We start from the raw sequence: 16,404 nt of genomic DNA on the forward strand, positions 1-16,404 counted from the left end.
TGCTTCTGTCATCTATTTTTTAAATTGAGATATAATTCACACATAGCATTATATTAGTTTCATGTGTACAACATTATGATTTTATATATATATATATATATAAATGATCACCACAGTAAATCCAATAAACATCCATCATCACAAATAGTCATAATTATTTTTCTTGTGATGAAAGATTTTAAGATTTACTCTCTTAGCAACTTTCAAATATACAACACAGTATTGCTAAATATCTCCTGTTTAAGCCTCCTAGTCTATGGTATTTTGTTATAACAGCCCAAACTGATTAAGAGAGAATAGCTAACAGTAAACTATTGTAAATATTAGGAATTGATGTGGTTTCTTACCTTTGTTTTTTTCTTCCTTTTTAATAACAGCTCCTTGAGATATCTATACATTCTCCATCAGTGATCTTACCAAGACCCACAGTTTAAAGACCATCTGTAGATTTATCATTCTCAAATCTCTATTTCTAGCCTTAATTTCCAAACCCAAATTTTCCCCACACTCCACAATCATGTGCTGCCTTCCTGATTTGTATATTTAACAGACATTTGAAATTTAATATATTTAAAACATAACTCTTATTTTTCTATTAAAAAAACCCCTGCTCCTTTAAGGACACTATGTCCTATTATTTTAAACTTATATTACTACATTTTTCTGAGTTATTTAAACTGAAAATCTAGGTATCGTCCTTCATTTCTCTTTCCCTCACCTCCCAGATCCATGTAGAATAGATTCTATTTTCAAAACATTCATTCACTTCCTCTTATATTACCATCTTTATCCAATCTCTTGCTTGGAGCTTATGTATCCCTCTTTTCTCCCTGACTCACCTCTTCTCCTTCTAAAATCTATTTTCCAAACCTTAAAAAAATGAAACAATATATAATGTTTAAGTACTTATTGAGTGCCAGATATTGTTTCAAAGTACTTTAAAGTTTAAACTTACTGAATCTCACAGTGAACCTATGAGTTACTGTATTATTGTTATATCCACTAGACTAGGAAACGAAATGCCTAGATGTTTAAAATTCATTGACCCATATCATATAGCTGAGAGAAAGTTAATGCATAGCTCATAGAGACCAGGATTCAACCCAAAGATGTCGAGCACCTGAGCATGAGCTGATAACCAGTATTTATCTGCCTTCGTGAAAAATCAGACCATCTCTGTCCTCTAACAGCCCCTCATTCTCCATCCCCCCCACTCAAGTCTCATTTTTTTCTTTTTATTAAATTCTAAACGCTTTGTACTTGCTGTCAATGTTCTTAATGATCTACCAATGCTTACCTCTCTGTATTAATTTCCCATGACCAATTACCCCAAACTGGGTATCTTAATAGAAATTTATTGTGTAGCAATTATGGAGGCCAGAAGTCCAGAATCAAGATACTGGCAGGTCCAGAACCCCTCTGAAGGCTCTACAGGAAAATCCTTTGTTTCTTCCAGCTTCTGATAGCTTTCAGCATTCTTAGGTTTCCTTGACTTGTAGCCACATCCCCTCAGTCTCTGCCTCTGTCTTGTACTGCCTTCTCATCTTTCTCTTATGAAGATAATTATCATTGGTTTTAGAGTCTACCTGATAGACTCTATCAGGATGATCTCATTCCAAGATTCATTCTTTGTATCTGCAAAGACCCTTTTTCCAAATAAGGTAACTTTCACAGGCTATAGGACTTTGGACTTGGACATACCTTCTTGGGGGCCACCATTCAACTCACTATACTCATTGGACTCATACTGTGCACTTAACCTTCTCCACCATTAGGCTCCAGGCACACTGGCTTTATTTCCAGTCTTAGGAAATAATAAGCTCACTCTCTGCTTGGACTAGCCCTACTCTCTTCTTAGAATGATTTTTCACAGAAACTTAAAGGCAGTCTGCTTTTCATCATTTAGATCCCAGATAAATTGTTGCTCCCTCAGAAAGGCTCTCTTCCCATGCAACTGGGAGTAACCATTCTGTCACACCCTCAAGTTACTTTGTTTAAATTCTCTACAAATCATTCACCTTCATCTGATATATGTGTTTGCTAATTTTTTATTTGCTTATTCATTCATTTATTAAAAAAACAAAACAAAAACTTGTCCCTCACCCTCAAAAACAAACGTTTAATAAAAATGGTAACCTTGCTTGTCTTGCTTGCTTGGTGATTCCAGGGCATTCAAATGGTAATATGTGAAAAAAAATTAGTAAAGAAATTACTAAATTAATAAATTTTGTGTTTTATGTGGAAGAGCAGAATTGTGTGCTCTTCCCATCAGAAGTAGAATAACAGCATAATATCTAGATAGTTTGTTAACGTGGGATGGAAATCTGGTGAGGTTGCTTTCTGCATCTATGAGAAGTTGTTTGAAAAAAGGTTTTCCTTTGTGACAGTGCCAGTTACTGAGAAAATGATTACCTCTCTGCAACAGACTATGTCCTAGTGGAGAAATCAATGAAAAGCAGAATTTTAAAGATTTTTTTCCTCCTCTATTGTTCATCTTTCCAGATGCACAAGGGAGAATCGAAGGTAGTGAAATTGGGTTTAATCATGAGATCAGAGAAGAAATGTTCAAGATCTAGTTAAGTCATTTATGTATTCATATTATGTATGGATTAAATGTCTTTTTTTTTTTTTTAAGTGGAAGGTTTGAGAACTTCATTGATCTCAGACCCCCCCCTCCAAAATCCCACTCTTTCATTCACTATAGCAAACCTGGGGCAGCTGCATGGAACTACTAAGTCAACCAAGAGTATATCCCTTTTTCATAGTGCCTAGTACAGTGCCCTGCACAGAGTAAATGATTCCCAAAACAATGTGTCTCCAAGGAGATTACAAGGGAAATAATGCATAAGCATGTGTATTAACCTAAAAAAATCATCAGTTTTCTGAGAATTAGCATCCTTATTCATCCTAGAGATGTCATAAACCAGGGATTAACCAGGGTTAGGGTTAGGGATGGGGTAGAGAGGGTTGCAGAAGCTGATAAGTATAACCATTAAAAATATTTTTTAAAGCCTGTCGGTTTATGTTTGATAAAATATGGTCAATCATTTTGCCAAACAGATAGGAAAAAACTATTAATTGCAGCTTTCACATCTGTGGGCACATGACTGGATACATACATATGTTTCTTCAAGATTTTTATGGAAACACTAAGAAGTGAAGAAGAATTAATAAGAGGAATATGATATGAAAGGCTTGGCAACCAAACTATGTTCTTGCAAAATAAAAGGAAGTCTCAAAAGAAAACAAAAAACACAGCAGGATGGAAGGACCACTGCAGAATTCTGAAAAATATCAGTGACTGTGTCAAGAAATCATTAACCTATAATGATTATCTAAAGGTTGTTGACTCAGTTTGGAACTGTTCAGGCATTCAGAAAATTAAAATAAAAAAAAAGTTTGATCATTTTAAGAAAAGTTATTAAGGAAAATAAAGAAACAAACTGAAAATTTCAGATGTTTGGTAGAATATCAGTAAATAAGGTAATAAAACATAATGGCTACTATTCAAAGGAAAGTACTAAGTAGCAGATAGGTACCCAGAATCACACTGGAGAAGAAACAGCATTGGAGCAGGCACTTCTACAGAGAATACAGACATAGCACGGGGTCCCCGTGAGCACGTGGTATTCAGTGCTGGCTGTGGAGGCACTTGGGAACTGGAGGTAGACATTTTTTAAACAGATAAGGTACTACGGGCAGCAATTAGAGTGATAAAAAGGTTTTGACTTACTTACAGAAAAAAAAAGAGCCCTGATTTGTAGCATTTGCCAATTTCTGTGGTGTAACTACTCCCACTACAGCTGATTTCAGGCTACCAAGGTGATCTCTCTCAGCACAGAGATGCACACTAGCACTCCATTATATAGAATTTCTTTCATACAGATACAATAGATATAAGTAACTTCGAGAGCACAGATGACAATAAAATGTAAAATAATTAGGGAAAAAAAAGGTTTTGACAAGGGAGCAGCCTACTGCATATGACATGTTGACATCCTCTGTCTCAGAAATGAATCAGCATTTAGAAATTGCTGTCTTAGAGAACTTGGCAATGAGAAGGAGCCAGAAGGAGGTCAATTCAAGACTGAGTTGTAAGCAAGTCTTGTAACATATGTTGAGAAAAGCCAGTGTAAGGTAAACATCGATAATCTTTATTTTCTAGACAGACTTTATTAAAATATTATGAATATGTCAGATTTTGCTATTATAGTTTAAGTAAACTTGTCTCAAATCACGGTTTAGGTCATCATGATTTGTTATAACAATCATGTTATAAAAACTCTTTAAAAGTTATACCATTTTTTGGACAACAAATAATTTTTTTAGTACAGCTGACCCTTGAACAACACAGAGATTAGGGGTGCCAACTCTCCAGCAGTGTAAAATCCACATATAACTACAAGTTGGCCCTCCCTCTACATGGTTCCCCTGGATCGGCGGTTCCATGTGTGCAGATTCAACCAACCACAGATCATGTATTAATAGTACTGTAGTATTTACTACTGGAAAAAACATGTGTACAAGTGGACCCATGGAGTTCAAACCCCTGTTGTTCAAGTGTCAACTATATAATGTTTCTTTCACTTCAAAACACATCAAATAAATGTTATAAAATTAATAATTCAACATTATGCTTTTAGACAAAAACAATATGTACCAATTAACTTTATACTACTTTACTAATTAGAAAAGTTCACAGGAACAAAAATTAAGTTGTGTTGCATATTTGAATGAACCCAAATGGCTTGCTATGTACACTTATACTAAGCAAGAGTAATTAAGAGCTAGCAACTTATATAACTTCCACATGTTTTGAAGTGCTCTTTTGCTTTTATTTTGGTTTTATTTTGCCATAAAGTTTTTCTTTTCCTGTGTTACAAGTCTGTTTTAAATGTAGTTCGAAAGTACAGTAACCAAGAGCCCCAACTGGTTTTAAAAAACGCTGAGAACAGAGACCTTCAAGATGGCAGAGGAATAAGACGTGGAGATCACCTTCCTCCCCACAAATACGTCAGAAATACATCTATATGGGGAACAACCCCTACAGAACACCTACTGAACACCGACAAAAGACCTCAGACTTCCCAAAAGGCAAGAAACTCCCCACGTACCTGGGTAGGGCAAAAGAAAAAAGAAAAAACAGAGACACAAGAATAGGGATGGGACCTGCACCTCTGGGAGGGAGATGTGAAGGAGGAAAAGTTTCCACAAACTAGGAAGCCCCTTCACTGGTAGAGACAGGGGGTGGGTGGGGTGGGAAGCTTCAGAGCCACAGAGGAGAGCGCAGCAACACGGGTGCAGAGGGCAAAGCAGAGAGATTCCCGCACACAGGATTGGTGCCGACCAGCACTCACCAGCCTGAGAGGCTTTTCTGCTCACCCGCCAGGGCAGGTGAGGGCTGGGAGCTGAGGCTCGGGCTTCGGAAGTCAGATCCCAGGGAGAGGACTGGGGTTGGCTGCGTGAACACAGCCTGAAGGGGGCTAGCGCACCATAGCTAACCAGGAGGGAGTCCAGGAAAAAGTCTGGAACTGCCTAAGAGGCAAGAGACCATTGTTTTGGGGTGACGAGGAGAGGGGATTCAGAGCACTGCCTAAATGAGCTCCAGAGATGGATGTGAGCCACGGCTATCAGCACAGACACCAGAGATGGGCATGAAATGCTAAGGCTGCTGCTGCAGCCACCAAGAAGCCTGTGTGCGAGCACAGGTCACTATCCACACCTCCCCTCCCAGGAGACTGTGCAGCCTGCCACTGCCAGGGTCCAGTGATCCAGGGACAACTTCCCCGGGAGAACACACGGCGCGCCTCAGGCTGTTGCAACGTCATGCCGGCCTCTGCCACCGCAGGCTCACCCCACATTCCGTACCCCTCCCTCCCCCCGGCCTGAGTGAGCCAGAGCCCCCTAATCAGCTTCTCCTTTAACCCCGTCCTGTCTGAGCAAAGAACAGACGCCCTCAGGTGACCTACATGCAGAGGCGGGGCTAAATCCAAAGCTGAACCCCAGGAGCTGTGCGAACAAAGAAGAGAAAGGGAAATCTCTCCCAGCAGCCTCAGGAGCAGCAGATTAAATCTCCACAATCAACTTGATGTACCCTGCATCTGTGGAATACTTGAATAGACAATGAATCATCCCAAAATTGAGGCTGTGGACTTTGGGAGCAACTGTAGACTTGGGGTTTGCTTTCTGCATCTAATTTGTTTCTGGTTTTATGTTTATCTTAGTTTAGTATTTAGAGTTTATTATCATTGGTAGATTTTTTTTATTGATTTGCTTGCTCTCTTCCTTTTTTTTTTTTATAGATATATAAATATATTTTTTCCGTTTTCTCTTTTTGTGAGTGTGTATGTGTATGCTTATTTCGGTGATTTTGTCTGTACAGCTTATTTTTTTACCATTTGTCCTAGGGTTCTGTCTGTCCTTTTTTTTTTTTTTCTTTTTAGTATAGTTTTTAGTGCTTGTTATCATTGGTGGATTTGTTTTTTTGGTTTCGTTGCTCTCTTCTCTCTTTCTTTCTCTTTTTTTCCGTTTTTTTATTTTTAATAATTAAAAAAATTTTTTTATTTTAATAAGTTTATTTTATTTTATTTTATTTTTTCCTTCTTTCTTTCTTTTTTTCTCCCTTTTCTTCTGAGCCATGTGGCTGACAGGGTCTTCATGCTCCGGCCAGTGTCAGGCCTGTGCATCTGAGGTGAGAGAGCTGAGTTCAGGACATTGGTCCACCAGAGACCTCCTGGCCCCCATGTAATATCAAACAGTGAAAGCTCTCCCAGAGATCTCCTTCTTAACACTAACACCCAGCTTCGCTCAATGACCAGCAAGCTACAGGGCTGGACACCCCATGCCAAACAACTAGCAAGACAGGAACACAACTCCACCCATTAGCAGAGAGGCTGCCTAAAATCATAATAAGGTCACAGACACCCCAAAAAATACCACCAGACGTGGTCCTGCTCACCAGAAAGATAAGATCCAGCCTCATCCACCAGAATACAGGCACTAGTCCCCTCTACCAGGAAGCCTACACAACACTGAACCAACCTTACCCACTGGGAGCAGACACCAAAAACAATGGGAACTACGAACCTGCAGCCTGTGAAACGGAGACCTCAAACACAGTAAGTTAAGCAAAATGAGAAGACAGAGAAATACACAGCACATGAAGGGGCAAGGTAAAAACCTGCCAGACCAAACAAATGAAGAGGAAATAGGAAGTCTACCTGAAAAAGAATCCAGAGTAATGACAGTAAAGATGATCCAAAATCTTGGAAATAGAATGGAGAAAATACAAGAAACATTTAGCAAGAACCTAGAAGAAGTAAAGAGCAAACAAACAATGATGAACAACCCAATAAATGAAACTAAAAATTCTCTAGAAGGAATCAACAGCAGAATAACTGAGGCAGAAGAACGGATAAGAGAAAGATGCAGTCCTCTTGCTCAGCTTTTTAAAAAAATTTTTAACATCTTTATTGGAGTATAATTGCTTTACAATGGTGTGTTAGTTTCTGCCTTATAACAAAGTGAATCAGCTATACATATACATATATCCCCATATCTCCTTCCTCTTGCATCTCCCTCCCACCCTCCCTATCCCACCCCTCTAGGGGGTCACAAAGCACCGAGCTGATCTCCCTGTGCTATGTGGCTGCTTCCCACTAGCTATCTATTTTACATTTGGTAGTATATATAAGTCCATGCCACTCTCTCACTTCGTCCCAGCTTACCCTTCACCCTCCCCGTGTCCTTAAGTCCATTCTGTACATCTGTGTCTTTATTCCTGTCCTGCCCCTAGGTTCTTCACAACCATTTTTTTTTTTTTTTTTTTAGATTCCATATATATGTGTTAGCATACGGTATTTGTTTTTCTCTTTCAGACTTGCTTCACTCTGTATGACAGACTCTAGGTCCATTCATCTCACTACAAATAACTCAATTTTGTTTCTTTTTACGTCTAAGTAATATTCCATTGTATTTATGTGCCACATCTTCTTTATCCATCCATCTGTTGATGGACACTTAGGCTGCTTCCATGTCCTGGCTATTATAAATAGAGCTGCAATGAACATTGTGGTACATGACTCTTTTTAAATTATGGTTTTCTCAGGGTATATGCCCAGTAGTGGGACTGTTGGTAGTTCTATTTTTAGCTTTTTGAGGAACCTCCATACTGTTCTGCATAGTGGCTGTATCAATCTACATTCCCACCAACAGTGCAAGAGGGTTCCCTTTTCTCCACACCCTCTCCAGCATTTATTGTCTGTAGATTTTTTGATGGTGGCCATTCTGAGTGGTGTGAGGTGATACCTCACTGTAGTTTTGATTTGCATTTCTCTAATGATTAGTGATGTTGAGCATTCTTTCATGTGTTTGTTGGCAATCTGTATATGTTCTTTGGAGAAATGTCTATTTAGGTCTTCTGCCCATTTTTGGATTGGGTTCTTTGTTTTTTGATATTGAGCTGCATGAGCTGCTTGTAAATTTTGGAGATTAATCCTTTGTCCGTGGATTCATTTGCAAGTATTTTCTCCCATTCTGAGGGTTGTCTTTTCGTCTTGTTTATGGTTTCCTTTGCTGTGAAAAAGCTTTTAAATTTCATTAGGTCCCATTTGTTTATTTTTGTTTTTATTTCCATTACTCTAGGCAGTGGGTCAAAAAGGATCTTGCTGTGATTTATGCCATAGAGTGTTCTGCCTATGTCATTTATATTAAAATCAAGACTTTTTTTAAAAACACTAATTGTACTTTTCAGAAAGTACGATTATTTTATATCCATTTTTTTCTTCTGAAAATGCATGTAAAATACCAATGAAGAAATACTACTTGACTTACAAAATCCAGCTTTTACAAAAGGCATCTTTTTAGAAATATATCTTGTTGCATAATGCAAAAATACTTTAAAGTTGGCTTGGAACATCAAAATCATCATACATAAAATAATCCTCATTATGTTGTTGAGTGAGTCACAGATATAATTACAATTGGAAAAAGTGAAGGACAAGTGATTTTTCTTAGTATAGCAAGTCATATTTTCATCATATACTTAGCCTATTATCTTGATGTAATCAATCCCATGGGGCATTTGAATTGGTTGGTCCAGTTGAAATAGAATTGTTTGAAATGAATGTATTTGAAGATATTATATTTCATAGTTTGAGGAATTTTGAAATGAAAGAGAAAACTCAAGTTCAGTGTTGTAGGAGAAAATCAGGATGTGATTTGAACCTACTGGATAGAGAACTAAGATATATAATTGGCTTCTTTTCACTGCCATTTAAAAGAATATTTAATTTTTCTGTTTTTTGCTTTGGGGCTTAATTGTGTGTTAAAATTTCAATTATTTAATTTTGCTGTTTGAACTGGGAAGAGTAAGCAGTGCTGAAGGTGAAAAGAGTAGCTATTTAATGACAATACAGGGAGCATGAAAATTCACCTGCAATTATTTTCTCCCTACACCAATGCAAAGAGCAAACAAATGAATTTTTATAATTTAGCACCAGAGAAAATAGTTGTGGATAAGTCTATTAGTTTTCTATTGCTGTGTAACAAATGACCACAAACTTAGTGGTTATAATCAACACAAATTTATCATTTCAGTTTCCTTGGGTTTGGAGTCTGAGCACAGGCTCTCTCAGTCCATTGCTCAGAGTCTCACCAGGTTGAAATCAAGTTGTCAGCCATGGCTGTGATCTCATCTAAAGCTTTAGGTTCTCTTCCAAGCTCATTGGCTGTTGACAGAGTTCAGTTCCTTGAAGCTATAGGACTGAGGCCCTCAGCTCCTAGAATTGTGACTGTTTCCTGTCTTGTGGCCCCCTCCACAACTTGGCAGTTTACTTCTTCAACACCAACGGGAAATGGACTCTGTTATTTTGAATCTCTTCTGTCGCTTACCTCTAGAGTTTTTTTTAGTGGACTCTCTGATTAGGTGAGGGCCACCAGGATAACCTCTCTTTTGATTAACTTAAGGTCAATTGTTTAAGGACATTCATTATTTCTGCAAAGTCCTTTCACTTTCTCCATGTAACCTTTTCATGGGAGTAATATTCCATCATATTCACAATGGGCCTACCCACACTTAAGGGAAGTAGATTATGCAGGGCATGTACACCAGGGGGCCAGAATCTAGAAGGCCAGTAGAGCACTGTGCCTACCACAAGAGCCTTCCGCAGGATGACTGCAATCTGTATCATTTTCAGTTTATGACATGTAGAAGGGATACTGCCAGGTGAAATTCGATACTATTTCAAGTTAATTATACAACAAACGGTATGTCTCTAAAAAATTAATACAAACAAGAAAATTCTTAGTGAACTTTATAATTACAGAAATATAAATTAAATTAACCACTTTTTATTTAATCTAAAAATGTTCAAAATGCACTGAAACATTATGCACTTTATATTTTTGGTATAAAAATATAAATACTATTTTTATGAGAAGGTACTTATGTGTTGTATCACATGCCTATTTTGAATTAGCCACATTATTAGTGAATTGAATTTTTGAGTTAGGTTCAGCAGTAAGACTGTTCCTATGTTTTGCCTTCATTGTGGCATATTAGGAAAACTGTTTCATACTGGTAAACTTTCAGAATAGGGAGGAAGACAGAAAACTGACATTTACAATGCCCTTGAATTAGCCTGTTCCCAAAGTCACTTATCATTTCATCTTAGGCAGCTTACCTCCCATTTGTTGGAAATCAGTGGATGCAATTTTGCATCCTTTATTTGAAATATTCTGACTTCCGTACTTTTGATTTGAACACAGTTTTAGAACCATAACTTTACATTTAAAATATCTTACAGCCTTGGATCTCAATGTAGAATATATTTTTATAAAATGAGAAGTAAATACATAATAAACAATAAAAATCACACAAATATTGAAATTATACAAAAAGAAACTAACAATAATAATTAAGCCAATGATATATATAATCTTGAGAATTAGACATGTTCCCTGGCATCCATACACAAATAGAGCATTAGGGCTTCCTGTTCATATGTTATATTATACAGAACATATAACTTCTTAGCTGCTCACTCCTTAAAGACTTAAAAACAAAGTATTAAAAAAAAGTTCAGTCTTTCCTTAAGAATATATAATAGTAATTTTAGAAAAAAGCTATTCCTAGCATCTATTCTATTTATTTCCTTTTACATTAATTTATGTAGTTTTAGGGACCCCTAACATCCCTATCAAGTCTAATGCAGACTTGTGCTGTACCAGATCAAGTCCTCTTTTGGGGGGTCTTCCACAGGCCCATGACCCCTTTGTGATAGTATTTATTGAAATGCATATGAATTTATTGTAGGCTTTGATACTGTCTCAGCCCAGGCATTAGAATCAGACAGAACTTAAAGGTGATCATTGTGGCTCAGACACTGACCAGCCAGTGATCTTGGCCTGTGATTTAATCTCTCTGAAGGCAATTTCTTCAGCTCTAAAGTCAGATACTGCAGAAATGATCCATGAAAAATGATTAGCATAATGTCTGCGACAAACTATGATCTGAGGAAGTAGTAGTTATTACTGTCATTATTAGAAAATGGGCATCTTATACTTTCTGATAATCAAAAGTGAAATTTTGGCTCCAATTTTGGCTCTTGCTTTGTGAAGCACTGGAAAAGAATGTAACAATGGTTTAAGCAAAATAGTACAAGAACTCATGCTCTTGCATAATGAGTTACTGGTTAAACAAATGAAAGGACTGTGTTTGTTTGACTATCTGCATGTCAGTCCCATACTGACCATATTCTACCTTGTTTCTGCGATTTGGGAAAATGGGCATCATTTCAACGCTTTATGTTAAGAGCTAGAAGAAAAATTACATTATGTCAACTGACCCACTCCCAATTTGGGACCATTTTATTTTGGTAGTATCTGTGGTTTCCTTTTAAACTTGAGGAAAAACAAACAAACAAAAACCCCCCAAAACAAAAACCATGGTACATGTAATTGAGGATTTGAGACAATTTAGAAATCATCACTTCCAATTAAAAAAAAAAAAATCCCTCTATCCAGGACAGAGATTATTTAAATTTTCCCAGATTTTAACTCCAGGGAATGTTGTTGACATTCTCAGCCTGCCATGGTTCATCAGAACATGGTGTGTCTTTAGCAAAGACAGATGTCTGCCCAAACTTCTGCACTAAGTGCTTTGCGTGTCTCCTGCCAAGCACTTGTTGTTCACACAGACATCAATGATCACTGTCATTTCTGTGCCAAAATTTCCTTTATGCAATAACACTCACAACTAGAGCTTCTTAAATCAGTATACTATGTTCTGGTCACCATCTTGGCTAACTATTCTATATTTACTCAGTGAAACAATTTTTTAAAAAATACTGCTCCTTCATGCCATGAGACTGCTCATGTCCAACCAAAAGAAACAGATATATTATTGAGATAATGCTAGGAGAGTGGGCTGACTGAATCATTGACTCAGTCACTATGTTTTCATTAGAGCCTACTCTGTTTACAGATGGTTTGAAGGAAACTGGAAAACAAATGGTTCTTGTCTTTGAGAAACTAAAAATTCTGTTCAGAAATTTATAATCTAGTGTCTATAGAGAACGCTATTTTAAAAATCAATGCCCGGGACTTCCCTGGTGGCACAGTGGTTAAGAATCTGCCAGCCAATGCAGGGGACATGGGTTCAAGCCCTAGTCCGGGAAGATCCCACATGCCACAGAGCAACTAAACCCGTGCGCCATAACTACTGAGCCTGCACTCTAGAGCCTGCGAGCCACAGCTGCTCTGCAACAAGAGAAGCCACCGCAATGAGAAGCCCGCGCACCACAACGAAGAGTAGCCCCCACTCACAACTAGAGAAAGCCCGCGAGCAGCAACAAAGACCCAACAACACAGCCAAAAAAATAATAAATTTATTTAAAAAAATAAAATCAATGCCCACCATCCAAATCATCCTATTTTTGTTTAAATTGCATTCTTGTTCCTTCACTCCTCAGGCTTTATTCTTAACTCTTTCCAGTTATATGACCTTAGTCAGTTTGTTAACCCATTCAAATTTCAGTTTCCTTGTTTGTAAAACAAATATTAATGTAGATAACTCAAGAATTTTTCTAGGGAAAAATATGATGACCATAAAACATCACTTCCTAGTAGAAACAAAGAGCTAAATAAGCACTGGGAATCAGAATAATAATTATGGTTTTCTGAATAATAATCACAACAATAAAAATTACAATGATAGTTTTTTGTTAGTTGTTCATGATTGAATTTCACTGTAATGCTGACATTTTAAAACAAACATTACATATAATCATAGCCACAGAATAACAGAATCTTGGTGTTTGAACATGGGAGATCAAATACTACAATACTAGTAGTTTCACAGATGAAGATACTTAAGTCTGGAAAGGCCATGCAACTTGCTTGTTAGGGGTGGGGAGCCTAGCTCTTCTTCTACATCATTCTACATTACAATTACTGAACACTTACTAGGTCTAAGTAATGCACTAAAGGTACCAACGTTATTTCATTTAATTTTCACAGCAATCTTACGATGCCTGCATGTAATGGCTACTATCTCTATTTCTATCCATGTGGAAACTGCGGTTTCTCTGCTCTGATTGGCAGATCCTGGATGTGAACATACATAACCTAAATCTAGTACTCAAATATATAACCACTTTGTCATGTGGATGAGTTTGTACATATGTCTGTCTCTCGGTATGTGTGCTTAACTACACAAATGGAACGTATGAATTAAAAACATGTATGTGGTGATTTTTATAGATTTTAATTGTTTTTTTACCCCTCTTTCTAAGGCTTTAAAGAGTATATATTTTAAATTTTTAAAATCTTTTACAATGTCCATTTGCAATAATGGTTCAGAATATGAGAAATTAGATAACTTAGGGGAAATAATTCAGAAATATTCACTGTTCAGATGACCTTCAATCTGGGATAGTATGCAGTAGGAAGAAATTCATGTTCTTTAAGAATAAGAGGAAGAAAAAATACAACAAAAAGAAAAAATACAAAAATACAACAAAAACCAAGAAATGATACAGACATGCAATGGGAAAAGAGTGGTTTCTTCTACACAACAGGTTAAATATATAGTAAAAATAGTATTTTAACAAAAGTTGAATATGGTGTAGTAACATTTTGACAAGGATGTAATAGATGAGTTCAGTGTTAAACACTCTACATTTATAGTCTACATTAGTCAATCACTAATGGCAAAGATTGGAAGAGAATCCTCTATGGAGCTTATGAGTTTCTGAACATCTTGCAAATAGAAGCACTGAGTGCCATTTTTCCAGAATATCTTTTCAAGGAGATATTTTGTAGCAAAAAGCATTGGAAGATAGAGATAGATTGTACCTCTACCTCCCTCTGGTGTAAAAGATTCAGGTTCCTTAAACTCAGATTTCCTCTCCTGTAACACAATCCACCATATGTGCAGGTGTCACCTACCCTTTTTCCATCCCTCCGGGAATTTGGACTTGAAGAACGAACACCAGCTATGCTCATGCTCAATGCTGCTTGCTGTGTTGAGAGAAATAAATGCTTCTGCCCCTGCATACAAGCATCTCATGTCTTCTACCAACATTCAAGAAGTTGAGACTTTTTAGCTTGCAAGTAGAGTAAGATGTCAGACTTTTTCACGATTCTTGACACTGAGGTTCTCAAATTATGTTAACTGACTGATGTGTGGGCACCTTTGCGCCTGTCTAACTATACTAGGCACTTATTTTCTCCACAAAACAAGTTTTATAGTGGGAGACAGGTTTCTCAGTTATCCTTAATATTCTTTACATTTTGTCCTTTACAGGGAAATTTATTTGAATATATTTTTAAAGGCCTCTGCTTTCATTCTCCTTCCATCATGTAACTTCACTTTTGTTCCCTCTTCTGAGTTTTGCCTTTATAATAGAATAATATTCAGATACTTACTATGCTACATAGGAGAAACTATCAGTTTGGGTATGGATTTCTTCACACTGTTTTTATACATAAGCATTCTTAAAAGTCTCACATCTGCATTATAATAATTTTCACTTTTTGTGACACTAAAGATTTTTTAGTTCCTAGACATAGACAAAAAACCTAAAATGATTTCTTCATACTCATTCAGAAAATTTGAAAGAGAATTAATCTTTGTCAAAATCCCAGCTATATACCAGTCTAGGTCAGTAGCTGCTAGATGTGGAAGGTATATCTGGAGGGCATGAAAGTCAGGAAAGGAAGAAACTGCTGAAATTTTGCCTAGTCTCATCACTGCATTTGAGTATCTGTTTGTTTTTCATGATCATGAACATAATGAATTATTTTGTCTCGAAGTTGAAGAAAATTTATATGGTACCGATGTTAAAATTTTCTTAGCCAATAAAATTTTATCTGGTGAAACTGTAAGTTATTAAATATGAGTGGCTAAAATTGCATGTTTTTCTATATGATTGGCTAAAATGTCATCAGTAAACATTTACTGAACATCATTTTTAACATGCTCTATGCTAGGCATTAGATAATAAGTTAAAAAGAAAAATAATTAAGCCAGCATGTTTCTCAGTCAACTACAAGAGAAAAACAAGGGTTAGCCAAACCAATCACAGAATGTTTAACATGAAAAACGTTAAGCCTGGAGTGACTTTTAGGACATTCTATTCTAGGAGTATCTCTGCTCACAAAATGAAATGAAATATATATGTCTCTATCTTTGAGTATCCAAGATACATCTGTATTTCTGAGTATTCAAATTACTTAATACTTCTGCACTCTAAAAAATGTGCTTTTAGCATATGTAGTACTGACTGAAATAAGTCATCACAACAATATTTCATAATTTAGGAAGCCACATTTAGACTCCATGTACCTTATTGTTCATGATCATTTTACAAAGGTTGCCGTTGTCCAATCTATTAAGTGATGTTTCTAGGCAACCTGGTAAAATAAGTGACAAAGGGGATGGCAGCTGTCTGTTTTAGAAACTATATTCAAAATTTATTTTAAGAGCCATTTAGCAGCATATATGTATAAAATAATTAATACACTTAATTTTACCTATATACAGGTTGTAAATACAATTTTAGAAAACCCTACACATCTAAATATAGTAGTTAATGATAGTAAATCTCAATAGTCTCAAAATATATCATTATATCTATTATACCTTCACATAATACGTATTTGATTATTCTAATGTATTGTTAATACTGATTGACCAATGCCTTGATTATTACGAATTAGAGACACTTTTGGCTGTATCCAATCACTACAGTTTTCACCTATTGTTTAATCCTGAAATGGACACGAGATGGACACAAATATATACAAGAACTAAATGTGGAAACAGGGCTTTTTCTAATGTTTTTATAGAACAGAGTAGCCATTTAGAAACAATGAGGTAGATACAAATATATCTGCTACCTT

This window comes from Balaenoptera musculus, chromosome 3 (assembly GCF_009873245.2).
Source record: "Balaenoptera musculus isolate JJ_BM4_2016_0621 chromosome 3, mBalMus1.pri.v3, whole genome shotgun sequence".
NCBI lineage: Eukaryota > Metazoa > Chordata > Mammalia > Artiodactyla > Balaenopteridae > Balaenoptera > Balaenoptera musculus.